Here is a 17669-nt window from a genome sequence, read left to right as displayed (position 1 = left end):
AAAAATCTTGTTTTTTTCCCCAAATGTTTAGGACCAGCACAGACATTGTCTGCAGTATGACCTGGTTTGCTCTTTTCATTATAAACAGATGTTTACATAAATTGTTCCAATGCATAACTTCAGGACAAATATAATATGTTGGCATTTCAAAAAGAGTAAAAATGTTTAGCAAAATGGTGTAAATGATATGTTTTGTATAGTAGTATATGTGTAAATATTATATTATATATCTATAATATATATATATATATATATATATATATATATATATATATATATATATATATATATACAGTATATGTATAACAAAATAACAAAAAAATACCACACTCAACAGGCTCAGTCAGAGTAATTGATTTTAATAGACAAACAAAAAAAATTCCGATCACATCATTGTTTCGATCACATCATAGTGATCATAACCCTCTAAGTGCCAAAGATTGCAAAATCGATAATCTGTGGATAAAAGAACTGCCAAGCCTCAAGCCCTTCTTTTACTGTCTCTTTATTTCCCCAGTTATAAGGCAATGAGTGGCCTCTGTGACACTTGTGAAACCACGCATCTGCTATTGTTCCACCATTTGGAGTGACGTGGTTCTCCATGATACCTACAACAACCCTGCATATTCAGAATGCTTGCCTCAACCCAAGTAAGTGACTCTTTTTACAATAACACACACTCACTTTTACACACTTTTGTACCTTTGACAAGAATACAGATAGCAACACTTTTTGTTTGCCCAGTAGAACTACTATAGTGCTAAACATAATGCATATGTACCACAGTTCTGTAATCGTATACATATTGGGTATAAAACTGTTAGAAAGACCCCTAACATTCATATTTTTGATGTTTTTTTCTATGTACCTAAGCATATGGTGGAGATAAAATGCTGTAAAATGCAAACTTTGAGATGATATTTAAAAATTTCTGGAAAAAACCCATTTGCCTCACTGCCCTGTAGAAGAATTGTCATGCTATCGTTTTAGGTAACTGCAGATGTCTTTGTATCAAAAATTCATTAATACCTTAAATGTGAGACACATTTTACTGGGTACTTCTACATCTCTATGTTATGGGTAACATGTAATCCCTCTAGTTTAAAGGAACTGTTCAGTGTAAAATTTAAACTGGGTGTTCAAAATAAAAAAATGTTTTCAATATACTTAGCTAGCCAAAATGTATTCTATAAAGACTGGAGTGAACTGATGACTAATGTTATGGCCAGAACTGCGGTGTTTATACAAATGGCCTGCGGGTGTCACTGTGCATACACAGGACTTTCTTTGCAGCTTAAAAGTGAAAGTGAAAGTTACGGTTGATAATGCCTGCATGGCTCTGCTAATAAAGCACTGTTATACTCTACTCATCCTCGGCTACCCAAACATAAATGGCGACAAGGATGGCTCTTCTACCTCTGCAACAGCCTGCACCTTTTCTTCCAAACCCTGGTGAGCCTACCACACCTTTTACTTCTTGGATCCGTATGTTTGAAAATTACATTATTGCTGCTGACCAAGGGGAGATTTCTGCTGCTAGAAACTGTGTTTTAATTATTCACTGTCTGGGAGCAGAGGGACAGCGTATATTCTATACATTACCATTACCTGATTATACGTATGAAACTGCTATAAAGAACTTTTTTGTGTTAAGAGTAAATGTGGTTGCTGAAAGATATAAATTCCGTCAATGTGGCAAATCCACAGAAAAATTTGTAGCAGCTTTGAGAGGGCTGATTGTTACCTGTGAGTTTGGGAATCTAACAGATGAAATGCTAAGAGACCAGATAGTGGAAAATACAAACTTACCTCGCATAAGAGAGAGGCTGCTCCTAGAGCAGGATTTAACCAATGCAAAGGCTATTACAGTTGCTAGCCATATTGAAACAGCAGTGGCAGAGGCTAAAACTCTCAGTCAGGGAACTGCTGGGAATGTACAGATTGTGAATTCAACACTGTGGCCTAATAATGCACAGTCACAGGCAAAATACAGTGCTAAGGAAAAGGATTCACCTACACTGTAAAACCATACAGCAAATACAAATAGAAAATACTGCTTTCACTGTGGTTCAACACAACACACTGCAAATCATGTTACATGTCCTGCAAAAGCTAAACGTTGCCGCAACTGCACAAAAGTAGGACATTTTGCTAAGATCTGCCTTAGTTCTGCTAAAGATGTTCATGAAGTCACTACTACAAATGTCACAGTATTAAGTGTGGATAAAGCTGGTACATTTATTCCAGGCAAGTTTAAATGCACTGTCTGTGTCAGTACTGCTTCTGCTGACAAGGGACACTCTGTTAACCCGATGATTGATACGGGTTCAGCTGTTTCTATACTACCAAAGGATATTTTCTTGAAATAGTTTGCAAAAGATCCACTTGTTGCACCTGCCCTGAAACTGGTCAGTTACTTAAAGGATCCAATCCCTGTGCTTGGTTGCTTGCCAGCGACTGTACAATTTGAATCAAATACTGCAAAATGTGACTTTTACATTGTGAATAAGGGTACTGCTATACTTGGAAGGGATCTATTTGCTGCATTAAACCTACAATTAGTTGATGGTCTCATTACTACAGCACCAGTGCCTGCCACACAGCCAGTGTCTAAAATTTCACCACAAAGCAACACTTCACTGGGTTGTGCAAAGAACTTTGTACACAAAGTTAAGTTGAGACCAGATGTAAAACCAGTACAATTCCCTGATTCAGCATGGGAAAAACTTGCTATTGATATTGTCGGTGCTTTTACAGATGCTCCTATAGACTGCAGATTTGCTATAACCTTGATAGACTATTACAGTAAATGGCCTGAAATTACATTTGTTTCTCATATAACATCAGCTACAGTAATAACATTTCTTTCTACAGTCTTCAGCAGAGAAGGTAATCCAAAGGAGTTAATATCAGACAACGGACCACAGTTTGTCATATGAGTTTTAATCCTTTCTGAGAGAGAGGAATATCGTGCATAGGAAATCTTCGGTGTATTACCAACAAGCAAATGGAGAAATTGAGCGATTCAACAGAATCACTACAGACAGCAAATCTTACTAGGAAATCTTGGAAAGTATTTACAACAGAGTTCCTACATAATTACAGAGCATCATGCCATGCAAGAACTCAATCATCTCCTGCTGAATTATTACATGGCAGACAGATGCACACTAAGTTACATGTTGCAGACATCAAACTTCCACAAAATACTGTGCCTATAAAATCACCTACTGCTGACATTGTGAAACATCAACAAGCCAAATGCAAGGCTTATACTGACAGAAAACGTGGTGCAAGAGAAGTACACTTTCAGCTTGGATCTTTAATCAGAATTAAGAAACCAGGAATACTGAAACAAGGACAATCTAAATTTACTACACCGCTTGAAGTGAGACGCCAGCGAGGACCATACACATATGAACTGTCTGATGGATGCATATGGAATGCAAGTCGTCTTGCTCCTGTTAGATATGACTTTGGAGAAGCTCCATTTGATGAAGGACATTTTACTACTCCTGATGTCAACTGCAATAGGCCTGAAGAAAGTGAACCTATAAGGCGTACTGAGAGAATCAGAAAACTACCTGCATGGACCAAGGACTTTGTTATGTGAAGAATGTATAATATTGCTTTAATATGTATACTGTTTTATTATTGCCGTTATTATCGTTGTCCAAATGCTTTCCTACTATAGGGGGAATATGTAGTGTTTATACAAATGGCCTGCGGGTGTCACTGTGCATACAGAGGACTTTCTGTACATCTTAAAAGTGAAAGTTACAGTTGATAATGCCTGCATGACTCTGTTATAAAGCACTGTTATACGCTACTGTTATACGCTACTTATCCTCGGCTACCCAAAACATAACAAAAACACTACTTTCTTCTTTGCACTTTGAACGCTAACCCCCAAAGATCAGGGTGTGAAATTCAAGGAAATAATGTTTGACTGCTTGTTATAAACTGTCAGGACTAGTAGAGCCCAAACAGCGAAGAGTCCAAGCACTGGAAACCCACCCAAGTGTAGAGACGTTATTTACAGGTTAACAAGATATGACAGTAGTCAGGGACAGGCAGAAGTCGGAAGGCAGGCTGAGATCAAGCATAGTCAGGGACAGGCAGAGGTCAAAAGGCAGGCTGATGTCAATAAGAAGAATCCAAAGGCAAGCCGAGTCATACACAGGAATCAGATAAATCAAGTTCAGGATAACCAACAGCAAGGGAAATAACCAAGCATTGTTTACTTTTTTTGGTATCTATTTAAGGCAAAGGCTTTGGCAACAAAGCTTCAAGACGCGGCGTGATGACGCCGAGCATCAAGACATAGCATGATCTCGTCTTATGCGGGGCGCGAATAAACTCACATGCTAGAAGACGTGCACACAGGCAGCGAGCACTGAGGAATCACAATAGAATGCACACCCTGCGCCTGCACGTCAAATGGAGCCTTATAGGTACTAAAAAAGAAATGTAAGAAACATATTTACAAACGGGGCTGCAGTAGGTTTTTAATGATTATTATTCTCTCCATCATCATTTTCTTTATCATATTACAACATAACAACATAGTCAAAATCAAAGCATTTCACCTACACACTGTATTGATCAAGATGTTGGAACACATTTTTAACAATATGACAAGACAAAAGCTTATTGAATTTTTGTAATGATTTTATTACTACATATTGCATTTAATTTTAGTATCTAACACATTCAGTATTCATTGATTCCATTATAATTCATTATAAATAGCAGGTAGTAAATGTTTCAGACATATTTTATACCTGGTTGGTAAGCATCACTGAAGAAATGTTTTTTAATGTGCTATATAATCAGGGTGCATTTAGTTAATCTGAAATGGAATTTGGTTGTAAAAATTTTAAGATGTGATAAAAAGCTAATACGTTTCATTTTTATATGATAGTTGACACTGATAGTAATCCTTTCCATAAATACTCATGCAATTTACAGTACTCTTATGAGATGAGCAGACTATACATTCAAGCTATTAGAAAGTTTAATAACATTTATAGACATTAGAAAAGGTACTTATTTGTATAAGGTTTTTTTAAATTTAAGGAACAGGCTAAATATATTATGATACCTAGATTTAAAAAAGGTTATACACTTTGGACTGCACAGATTAGGTTGCCCCATGCAATACATAAACAGAATATCCCCCATACATTTGGACACAAAAGAATCTCAGGCTACATGTGTATTTGTAGGTCTATACACAAAAAAATATACAAACTGTATGCCATATTTTTGGTCAAGAATGACAATGAAATCATGTTACAAACTACATTCTGTAAATATAAAATCCATCTATAAAATCTATGTAACAGAACCAGTGATGTGTAAAGTTACTTAAATAATTAAATATGTATAAAAAAAACCTTGAACAAAATATATAATCTTATAAATGGCATGTTGCACAATTATATAACTCTAATTTGCTCGATTTCAAATGAGTAATATGATGAATATTACAAAAAGGGAGATTACATATCAGAATCCATTAAAAACACTGAAGGGAGGATATATAAACATTAGAATTTGAATTTTTACAGTGATTTCAGTTTTTTGTGCTAAAACTTACAAATTCCAGTTGGGGTTAAAGAAATTGAATATTTGAAATTAATTGTGTGCAAATAAAATTGAAAACCTCTAATGTAAAAATTTGGTATCTATTAGCTGGTGAGTTCACGTAGAACTTAATGGGGGATTTTTGTTGAAGTTGAAAATGATAAGTAGGATTTCATTTTTTCATGTTTTAGAGTTTTTTCTTTAAAAGAAAATTGAATATTCACAAATTCTAATTTTGATAAATATGCCTTCCACTTCCACAGAACTCAATGTCATTTGCACAAAATGAATCCTGTGATTATTGAACCAATAACTTATTAACCAATAAACAACAGGCCATTGATGACAAAAATAATAATAATGTATTGACAAAATTATTCTGTTATAATGATGTTTCTAAGTATTTTTATGCTGAGAATTAATTCTAAAAAATGCAAATGATACATTTAATAGCTATTCCCATTATTGTCAAACCTAAGCCATTATTATAAGAGATCTAATATCACCTCATGAAGATCAGACAAACGTTTAAGTCAATCCAATGAAAGATCTTTATTGCATGATAATAAATACAGCAAAACATTTAAAGCATTACTAATCTGGTGTAGTAGTGACCCTAATAAGCCTTGGGGATGATTTGGTAAGTGAATTGAGAAATTAAACTGCCAGTTTTAGAAGTATTTGAAAAATGTTTTAGAGAAAAATCAACAAAATCAAATACATCCGACAATAAGCCCTTTCAAATTGGTAAGTGATAGAGGAAGACAGCCTGGTTCAGAATGGTTTATTATGACAGGGTAAAACATAAGGGCAAACCAAGGCACAAAGTAAAGGAACACATTTTGGAAATGCTGCACTATTTTTTAATTTACTCAAGAATGGTTTCTAAATGCCAGACCTTATTGTAAGGAATCCTTACCCTGGTGGCCTAGTGGGCAGCGGGGTCCACCACCGCGTTCTCGGCGTGGACGCCCACTGCGCTGCTTCCTTCTCTTGTGCCTGTTCACCTAAAGGCACGCGCAGCGCACACGTTTCGTCATTTAAAGGCACTGGTGTGATGACCCCAGCGCACATTTGGCACGATGTCGCCAGCGCGCATTTGGCGCAAAATTCAAATGTATATAAAGCTGATATAGATTACAGGACCTTGCCCATTGTTAGGTTCAATTTGCCTTGTTCCTGGGTGCTTTATACTGACTGATCTATTGTGTTTTGACCCTTGCCTGCCTGATTTACTACTCTGATCTCTCCAATCCTGATCCTGCCTGTCTGTGACTATTCTAACCTCTCCAATCCGACCTTAGCCTATCCATCGACTATTCTACATTCTCTATCCTGATTCCGGCCTGTCTGACCATTCTATCTGCTTGTGCTGGCCCAGCCTGCCTGTTCCTGGTGGTGTTCTTCCTTCCAGTATCCTGGTGAGACGATCGTGCCCCTTTGCTTGTCCAGAACCGTTAGCTTTGCTCCTCTCTCTGTTAAGACCTGGCGGCATCGAATTAGCCGAGGTGAAAGGCAGCGGTTAAAGGCAGAAGTGAGAGCCGAGACCAGGGAGCTTAGCTTGGGTTCTGGATATAGGGTGCCGAATGTGACACTTATATTGGTCAATCACTTAAAATTGTATTCCTATTTCATTAGAGATTAACAAAAGTTAAAAAGGATAGCCTGCTCGTGAAACACAGTGTATCCTGCTTGGGAAAAAAGACAACTCAGAACTGGAGTTTTTAAAAAAATTAACAGAATTTTACATCTAAACGTTAGAATTCAACTACACATGTACTGAAAACGTTGTGTGTAGGCTACAATTATTGGATACATATGACACATTTCCATAATAGTTTTATATATTTGTATTTAGGCAGTTTTTATATATATATATATATATATATATATATATATATATATATATATATATGTATATATATATATATATATATGTATATATATATATATATATATATATATATATATATATATATATATTCCGAGGAATGCCAGCACTCACGAAAAAATAAATAATGCCTGGGTGCGCGATCAATAGATAAGTCATACAAACCAAAAAAGGATCAGCATTCACAGGTCTTAAAAATAAAATAAAATTTTTTATTAAAGAGCCTTTCTCAAAGTAAGAAAAGCCTTTGAGAAAGGCTCTGGAAGAGCTGAAACGTCAGTCCATAGCTCTTTAATAAAATTTTTGATTTTATTTTTTAAGACCTGTGAGTGCTGATCCTATTTTGGTATGTATGTGTGTATATATATATATATATATATATATATATATATATATATATAATATATTATATATAATGTATTTTGTGGTCACAGCCTCATTGCACCCCCGCCTAATGGTTTTAAAAAATAGTGGTGAGCACAACTTTCCCTTGTTTGTTATAGTTATACAGGAGCAGTGACCAGCTCCATGTTGTAGCTCCCACCCTTCCCAGCTATAGTCAGGTGATCCCACTGGTGTCTAATAAAAGGGCAGCCAAGAATGGGGGTTTACTTTGAAAGCAGCAAGTAAGTTGCAGGTAAAACCTAGTCCCTTTGTAAAATGTATAATGAAGCAATAGAATTCTTAATGAATCAGATAAAATTGAGCATAGGACTGGCCAGATATGGGATGACTTTGACGTAGTTGGCCAGCTTAAATATATTGCAATATATGGACAAACAATCCCTGTTTTGTTTAAAGGGTAAGGCATTTTTCAGTAGCAGTATGCACAAAATGTCGCTGTCTTAAATATATTGATAATGGGTTGAGTGCAGAGGACTCTTGTATTTGACTATATGTATTTTGTGGTCACAGCCTCATTGCACCCCCGCCTAATGGTTTTAAAAAATAGTGGTGAGCACAACTTTCCCTTGTTTGTTATATATATATATATATATATATATGGTTTTAAAAAAATAGTGGTGAGCACAACTTTCCCTTGTTTGTTATAGTTATACAGGAGCAGTGACCAGCTCCATGTTGTAGCTCCCACCCTTCCCAGCTATAGTCAGGTGATCCCACTGGTGTCTAATAAAAGGGCAGCCAAGTTTGGGAGTTTTACTTTGAAAGCAGCTAGTAAGTTGCAGGTAAAACTTAGTCCCTTTGTAAAATGTATAATTAAGCAATTGAATTCTTAATGAATCAGATGAAAATTAAGCGTAGGACTGGCCAGATATGGGATGACTTTGACGTAGTTGTCCAGCTTAAATATATTGCAATATATGGACAAACAATCCCTGTGTTGTTTAAAAGGGTAAGGCATTTTTTAGTAGCAGTATGCACAAAATGTCTCTGTCTTAAATATATTGATAATGGGTTGAGTGCAGAGGACCTCTTGTAGTTGACTATATGTATTTTGTGGTCACACCCTCATTGCACCCCCGCCTAATGGTTTTAAAAAAATAGTGGTGAGCACAACTTTCCCTTGTTATATATATATATAAGTCCAAATAGGTGAACGCACTCTTACCGGATTTGATGAAAATGGGTGCGTTGGTCAAAAGATTAATACATCAGAACAAATGGACACGCACTCCAAGATATTTTGTGAAAATGATCCTTGAGAAAGGTCCCAATGGGGACCGAAACGTTGGATATGCATCTGTGAATAAAACAAAACACTATTTTCAAAAAATATCATGGAGTGTGGGTCCATTTATCCTGATATATATGTAGCGCTATAGTAAAACTGACTTGTGCTAGGGCAGTTTAAGATACTTTCCTTGGTGGGCTGAGACCACCGATGAGCTCTCTTTCTCAGGGGTAAGCCCTCACAGCAGGGTGGAGGCAAGGGTGTAGTGTAACTGTAACCTGATGCGATAGCACAATAATAGGCGCCAGTAGTTCTTTAACAGTTGAACAAAGAACAGTATTTATTGAACAATAGCACAGAGATCATTTAACACATTGATCCACAATGGAGTATAGAACATACACAGCAGCATAAAGGAAGCATATACTCACAGCACGTATAGGCTGAATCCCCACAGGCTAGGGAATAAACAGCAGAGAGTAAGTTGACAGCATGCAATGGGTATTGCCCAGTTTTCAGGAAATCTTCCAGTGGCAGACTAGGGGAACTCCTGACATCCCTATCTCAACACTTGGTTCCTTACTCTGGGTCAGTAATACCCTGGGATCTTAATCCCTCTAATCTCCTCGGCGGAGCCTTGAGCTGCTCAACTAAATAACCTCTCTATCACTCCTAGAGCGATCTATAAAATGAGTATAGCTGTCTAATTACTAGGGCCAAGGCGCCTAGGGTCAGCACTACCCATTCCCTTCCAGCCTGCTTGGTTGGGCTAAAGCAATGGACCCAGAGCACATGGTTCCTAAACCTTTTATACTCTAGAGTACACTGTGTGAACTGCAGGGGTTACATAAGCACAAGGTCCCCATAAGGACCCACTAAGGTGTCCATATTACTAGGGATATGCCTGTCTGTAAAGTGTAAGGGTGTCTAAGATTTTCACATCCCTACATTTATATATATATATATAGAGGTACATTGATTGGTTAGATTGCACATAATGCAACTTTTAACTAAGCTAAAAGTAATCGGCAAGTATGTTTTTAATGTCAATGACCACCATGGGCATCAGAGTCTTGCTGGATTTGTTAGCAAAGGGATTTTCTACTTCAGAATTATTAGATCAACTCAACTCACAATTAAAGATTAGTATAAAATAGGTTTAAAGGTAACTTAGAAAATCTGCTGTACACAAATGTCAGATGAAAGCCTTATACCCTAGTATAGTTCAAGTATAGCATATAAGTATAAACTTATCCCAAACTTTTCCTATCATAAAACAAACTTCTATCAAATTTGTTATCACAACTTAAAAAAGGGCATACAATTAATATTTCCAAGGAGTGTATAGTAGTACCCTCAGTTACAGAAAGCCCTTTATTCTATCCACTCCCGAAAGCTAATACGGTAAGCTTATTTTGGAATAATGGGGCATTCTAAAAAAAAATTTCGAAGCTTTCCATATTGTTAAAGGGATTCTGTCTTGATTTTTATGATGTAGTTTTTATTTCTAAATTACACTGTTTACACTGCAAATACTTCATTCTACATAAAATTACATTCCTGAACATGCAAGTGTATTTTTTAGTTTTAATATTGGTGTGAAGGCAGCGATCTCAGGTCATTTTTTCTGGTCATGTGCTTTCAGAGAGAGTCAGCACTTTAGGATGGAAATGCTTTCTGGCAGGCTGATGTTTCTCCTACTCAATGTAACTGAATGTGTCCCAGTGGGACCAGGATTTTACTATTGAGTGCTGTTCTTAGATCTACCAGGCAGCTTTTATCTTGTGTTAGGGAGCTGCTTTCTGGTTACCTTTCCATTGATCTGCTGATGGGCTGCTTGGGGGGGAAAGGGAGGGGGTGAAATCACTTCAACTTGCAGTACAGCAGTAAAGATTGACTGAAGTTTATCAGAGCACAAGTCACATACAGACTGGGGGTAGCTAGGAAACTGACAATATGTCTAGCTCCATGTCAGATTTCAAAAGTAAATCTACTACATGAGGGCCATAGTTGACTTTGTCTTTATCAATGGCTGTATTGCCATAATCTGTAACATTAATTAACATAATAATTAATTTCATTCTACCTCTACCACCATTGACTACAATATACAACATAGTTAAGCATTCTGCAATACACATATTTATAAATATTGAAAAATGTTAGTTTTTTTGTGTTTTTGGCCCAAAAACCCTGACCAGATAAATCTGTGGTTTAGTAAATAACTACCTAAGTGTGAGGAGAGATTATGAAGGCTGAGGTTGTCTTCTATAGAGAACAGGTGCTTGCGAGGGACATGATAACTATTTAAAAGTGTGTTAGAGGAATTATAACAGATAGAAGGAATCTTTTTTTTTTTCGCATTGAAAATAACAAAGAACAAGTGGCCACCCCTTTAGTCTTGCAAAACTAAACTTTCCCTTGAAGCAGAAAAAATGGATCTTAATGATGTTACTATGTAACTATGTACCCGTCTTTGGTCCATTCACTAACATACACAATAACCAAACAAATATAATTGTTTTTGTCTTTAACATGTGCCCATATATAAATTACATAAAGCTCTGCTATATGGCACACATTTTAAAAAGGGGGTTCCACAAATACAGTACTACAGTGAGTTTATAATAGAGAGTATTAGTTGATACAGCAGTACATTGCATATATGCTTATAACTTTCTCCTCTGCTGCACACAAAATATAATTTTGTATTCCATTCATCTTTCTGCCTATTTTAAGGTTCATGCACTTCTAAATTTTCCAAGCTGGATTTTGAAATTAATAGTTATGTTTGGTTTATTGCATTTATTACAATTATCTGCTGCAGTGTTGCCAAGACATTGAAATCTTGAATATAAAATAGTTTAGAGATGTTAATTTAGTTTTTACTCTTGTTAAAGTGCCACAAATAATTATATAACATTTGATGTGTCAATGACAAAAACACATTTTATTAAAGAGAAAGGATCACAAAGCTGCAATGAAAAATACAACAATAACTGATAATTATAAACAAAATATACTGTGTACTATGCTGCTTCTTAAACTTGCATTAACATTCATAAACCTAGTGAAATCTCTCATCACAGTATTACTGAATAATGATGAAAACTATTTGCTTGATCTTATTTATTGCTATATACAAATGTAGGAAATTATTGAAGGCTGGAAATGTAGTGTCAGCACATTAAGTGAGAAAAAGAAAGCATGAGGGACTAAAATAAATAGCTAAACATTCCATTAGGAAACACGTGGATACATTTTTTAACCTTAAAATTTAATTGTGCCATTCACTTGGTCATCCAGTCAACAGGCTTGTCAACAAACTTGTCTATTCATTCAACCAACTCTCTCATAACTGGATTGGCTCACAGATATGCACAAGAGAGCTGAGACTCTGCAGAAAGGGATAAAAGGGTAAACTTTATTTAGTCTCCAACAAAAACAGTGTCTGGTGCGTTTCTTGTCCTAAAGCTTTATCAGTGGCTTGATTTTTCTCCAAACTACGTCTTCAGGCAGCTGTGTCCGGGCTATACAATGGAAAGGTTGTGATATACTATATAAAATGTTGTGAAATTAGCTGTGACCATTGTTTAAATTGGTGAAACGTGAAGCTCAGAGTCTGCTGTAGCTGAGCCACCCTATTAAATAGATAAACCATGACTGTTGGATATTTTTGGGGAACTGACAAATACAACTTTGCCTCTAATATATTGTATATTATTCTGTATGATGAAATTAATCTTGTGGGGATGCTGGTGCTCTTTTTATAATCCCATACAAAGAAACCCAGTGAGGCGGGGGCATACCTACAGGGGGGCCCAGGAGGTATATAGAGCCCCATGAGGTCCAAATGGGGAGCAATTTCAACATATATTGGTAAAACAGGACAACCTCTGGATATGTTGGAGGCCCTAAAATGAATTTGCTATGGGGCCCTTGATGAGTATAACTTATAGCCCTGTCGTTTGCTACCACTTCTGTAAATTAACAATATATTATAGCTATGGTGTATGAAGGTATACTGTATCTAGTTTTCTAACTGGTTATTTCTAAATGTCTAAATATTTCCTCTGCAAGTTAAAAACATTTTCAAGTGAGCTTGAAAATTTTAGAAAAATTGATATACTCAGCAACCATTTCTTAGTGACAGAAACTCATATATTAAAAGAATACTCCCTTAGTTGCATTAAATTTCTCATTGCTGTAATCGATCTGAGGTCATAAAAAATATGATGAACTGCTTGTCCAAGTGGTAACTTTTTCCAAAATTTAAGTAGTAGATAGTATTTCAATAAAGTTAATCTTAGCTTATTATTAGTATATCCTAGCAACAGTATTATGCTACTAACAGTAATAAAACAAACAATTGTAAAATCATACACTCTGAAAATGCTAGATAAAAGATATTTTACATTTTATAACATTTAACGAAATTTTAATATATTTTTGACAGTGTTTTAATATTTTGTAATGGTCTAAAGACAGATATTTAGGAAGTAATTCAATCAGGAAACTAAAGGTTATACAGAACTGCTAAAACTAGAAATGTTTGTACGATGTTTCTTAGGTAAAAGTATTTCTTACACTATTTATCATTTGCATTTGGAATTCACTGCTTGGGAGCATCTCCCTTGTGAGCATAACAATGATGAATTGTTAGGAGTGTATGGCATACACACTTGTAATTGTAAACGGCCACAATTGTTTTATACCACCAAGAAGCAATTCTTGATCAGGATATGCACTGGTTTTTTGTCATTAAAAGGAAAGGAAAAGCAAGTTAAATTTGGGGGTACCAAAAGTTAGGCACCCCCAAGTGATTATATTTTCTTACCTGCACTGGCCCGGGGTTCTTCCAGTGAGTACCATGGAGAGATGCTCTACCTGTTTCTTCAGTTTTGAAATTTCCATGGGCAGACGCATGCACAATGGAATTCAATAACAGGCTTTTTCGTTTAAGTTCAGCTTTTCACTCTACTGTGCATGCACAGCCATGAGAAGACCGAGGAAGCAGGATGGAAGAGGCTCACTCTATGGTGCTCACCGTAAGAACCCTGGGTCTTTGCAGTTTTCTGGTGATAGAAGCACCGGCTGGGGTGTCAGGTAAGTAATTATAATCACTCTGGGTGTCTAACTTCTGGCACCCCCAAGTATAAATTGCCTTTCGTTCTCTTTTAAGCAAAAATAAATAATAATTTTGGAATATGAACAAATAAAACCATGGTATAACAGCTTGACTAAGGACAGATAACCCAAACAACTATATAGACTATATAGAACACTTGCTACTTTACAAACAACACTTGGTCTAAACTCAAAACTTCTTAAATTACAAGTCTACAATTCAACATAAGAACCTTGTTGTATCTCTTAATAGTTGGTCTACATCTAAAACAACCTACAGTAAATACATCAATAATTTCATATGGACACAATAGCAACACTAAGGATGTTATTTACTATAATCCAAATGTATCTCATATTTTATTTAAAAAACTACAACCAATCTCCCATGCCCGATTTTAGCTTATTTTTTAATAAAAATACTCGATTTAATCAGATCGCTGAAAAACTCAATAAAATCGTGCAGAAACTCAAATTGCAATAACATTTTTCTGTGTTATCTATTCATCTAAACTCACTTAATACATTTAACCTTTTCATTAGCATACCAAAGCTCCAATTTTTACAAATGGTGAACTCTTTAATTAGATGGGATGCTGTGACGTAAATTTTCTGTGTTAAACACACAAACCAAAGTGGCTTCATCTGTATTTAACAACAGGTAGTACATAATTTTTTCTAATATACAAGTTTCAGTAAGTCAGTATGAGCATGTATAATAACTGATGACATCAGTAAGCACCATTTATAATTGTTTTCCAATGCTAACATTTCACCTGGAATGATTTTTATATTACATTTGCAATAAAATGACTCAGGCTGATGATATCATTGACAAACTTTCCTGCCATGATAGTGATAATGTTTATCAAAGTCGTTGGTATCACTGTTGGTGTGCTTTGACAAAGGTTGGGGACCCAGCATTAGGGTAGGACTCCACAAGCGATTTTGTCGAGATCCGACGTGCTGCAACAAAACGCATGCGACTTGTCGCATACGACAAAAAAAGGGTAAGAGATAGAATTGTTGCATGGTGTCGCATCATTGATCCGACGCGACACGACTGTCAGCATCTGCATCCGACAGTTGTGTCGCGTTGGATCACGTCGCTCGTGGAGTCCTACCCTAAATGTTAGTTCTGTTAATAAAAGTACACCATACTGCATTTTATATATGGTATATGTGAATGCACTGTATATATATTTATATGCAATTTATATATAGCTATATAATCTTGATCCGTGCATTCTTTACATTTATTGTAAGTGAAATATATAATATAAAACATGTGAAATATATAAATATATATTTCAAAGATATGAAAGTTCTGGCACAGCTATTTTCACATGAAATAACAATATGCAGGCATATTTTGTTCTAGTCAGATCAGGTCATGTTTAACATTTTGTTTTTCACCATAGTAACCCTTTTTAGGCAGAAAAGGGGAGAACAAACTTCTGAACACAGAAGGAAGCAATAGATCCCAAAGACATGTGTTAAGCTGTTTATCTCTGGCAGACTGCCCTTGGAACACATATCGAGACAGTTCCTCCCTTCCTGCAATTTTACTCCACACCTGCCTTTGAAACTCATAATGCACATGTTGCTTCTTGACAAATGTGCAGAAAGGTGAGCTTAAAGTTTATTGGACTGAAATAATCTGAGTGTTCATGTCAAATGAAAATCATGCATTAAATAAATGATTGCTATGTAAGGTCAAAATGACCAAAGGACATTTACAATCTGTTCAGGATAAGTTAATGACTTTAATAAGTCACTTCTGTTTCATGCAGGTACATGTCAAACTCCAGAAATAGTACAAAGATTCTGTCCCTTTCAAAATAATAGCTGTATATCGAGCTCTGTCTATATTTAGAAAGATATTAAGTTCCATGATATTTCCTTCCATCTGTCATAATATAAAAACCATCGGATTAATGTAACAATTAAAAAAATTTTTAAACAGAATTGTACAAATTGAATTGCAAAAAAGGATTCATTTTAAAAGCAATCCTACAGTACCTCTTTTGTTCATCAGAGTCAGCATGAAAGAATGAGAGGCCATTTAGTCAGATGAAGAATGTGAATTTTTGAATTTTATATTATGATCTACACTATCTAACCCAAATAATTATATGTATATATATATATATATATATATATATATATATATATATATATATATATATATATATATATATATATATATATATATATATATATACACATATATACTATTTGTTGAATATTTAAGAGGAAATAAATACAAATAAATAGGTTATATTGTGAATAGAAGGCTAATGCCCTTTTCAACCTGTGATTGGGACTTGCCTTGCTCTGCATCCAAAAAACCCACTGTCATTATGTCCACTCCTTCTTTCAAAGAATGCACGCCCCCTGCCCAGGCAGCCATCCTCCCCCAATCCTTCCATACTTTACCATATGCTGCCCATGTGGACTCCACTACCGATGAGCAAGAAAAATTCCCACATAACCTGCTGCTATTGTGGAACTCAATGAAGAACCAATTTCATTTAATTGACACACTAAGTGGTACAAATATTGTGTAGTGGGTGTGCTGAACTCACGCGCTTTTTGCCTAGATACTCGACACTTCCTCAGAGTCACCGAAAATCACGTCACCTCAAGATTTAGCGTGCACATTGCACATTATGTATTCTTAAGAGTAAAGTTCATAGACATAGTGCTTTAAAACCAATACATTATGATACTTAAATAATTATATACAAAGTGAAATAAATAAGAATGTACAGTATGTATAACTCCAATGTATAATATTACCTTAATGTCATGGAATGTTAGAGGTTTAGGTGACCCAATCAGAAGAGGCTTAGTGAACAAATTTCATAACCAACAGATAGTGCTTCTCCAAGAAACACATCTAGAAGGCAGCAAACTCACTATATACTTAAATAATTCTCCAAGGCATGCTGACAAGTTAAAAAATATAGTTTATTTACATCAAATGTTAAAATACATGATAAAAAACCCCTTTAGCGCCTAACGCGTTTCATGCTTACCTAGCACTTAGTCATAGGCTAAATCCTATCCTATGACTAAGTGCTAGGTAAGCATGAAACGCGTTAGGTGCTAAAGGGGTTATTTCTCATGTATTTTAACATTTGATGTAAATAAACTATATTTTTTAACTTGTCAGCATGCCTTGGAGAATTATTTAAGTATATGGTTGTACCTCTGTTTGGTCACTAGAGGACTCCGGCATGCTTAATATTAATGTTTACTGGCCTCTACTTCCAATTTGATTAAAATAGCAAACTCACTATGCTCAAAAAACATGGGTGGTAGCAGCCTATCATGCACCCTTCTCCAGATTTTCTAGAGGAGTCTCTATCCTCATAGCAAAAATATGTACCTTCTCCCTACACACCATCATCTCTGACCCAGGAG

This window comes from Xenopus laevis, chromosome 1L, assembly GCF_017654675.1.
Source record: "Xenopus laevis strain J_2021 chromosome 1L, Xenopus_laevis_v10.1, whole genome shotgun sequence".
In the NCBI taxonomy this organism is placed as follows: Eukaryota; Metazoa; Chordata; class Amphibia; order Anura; family Pipidae; genus Xenopus; species Xenopus laevis.
The sequence above is the reverse complement of the archived record's forward strand: the minus strand, read 5'-3'. Positions refer to the sequence as shown.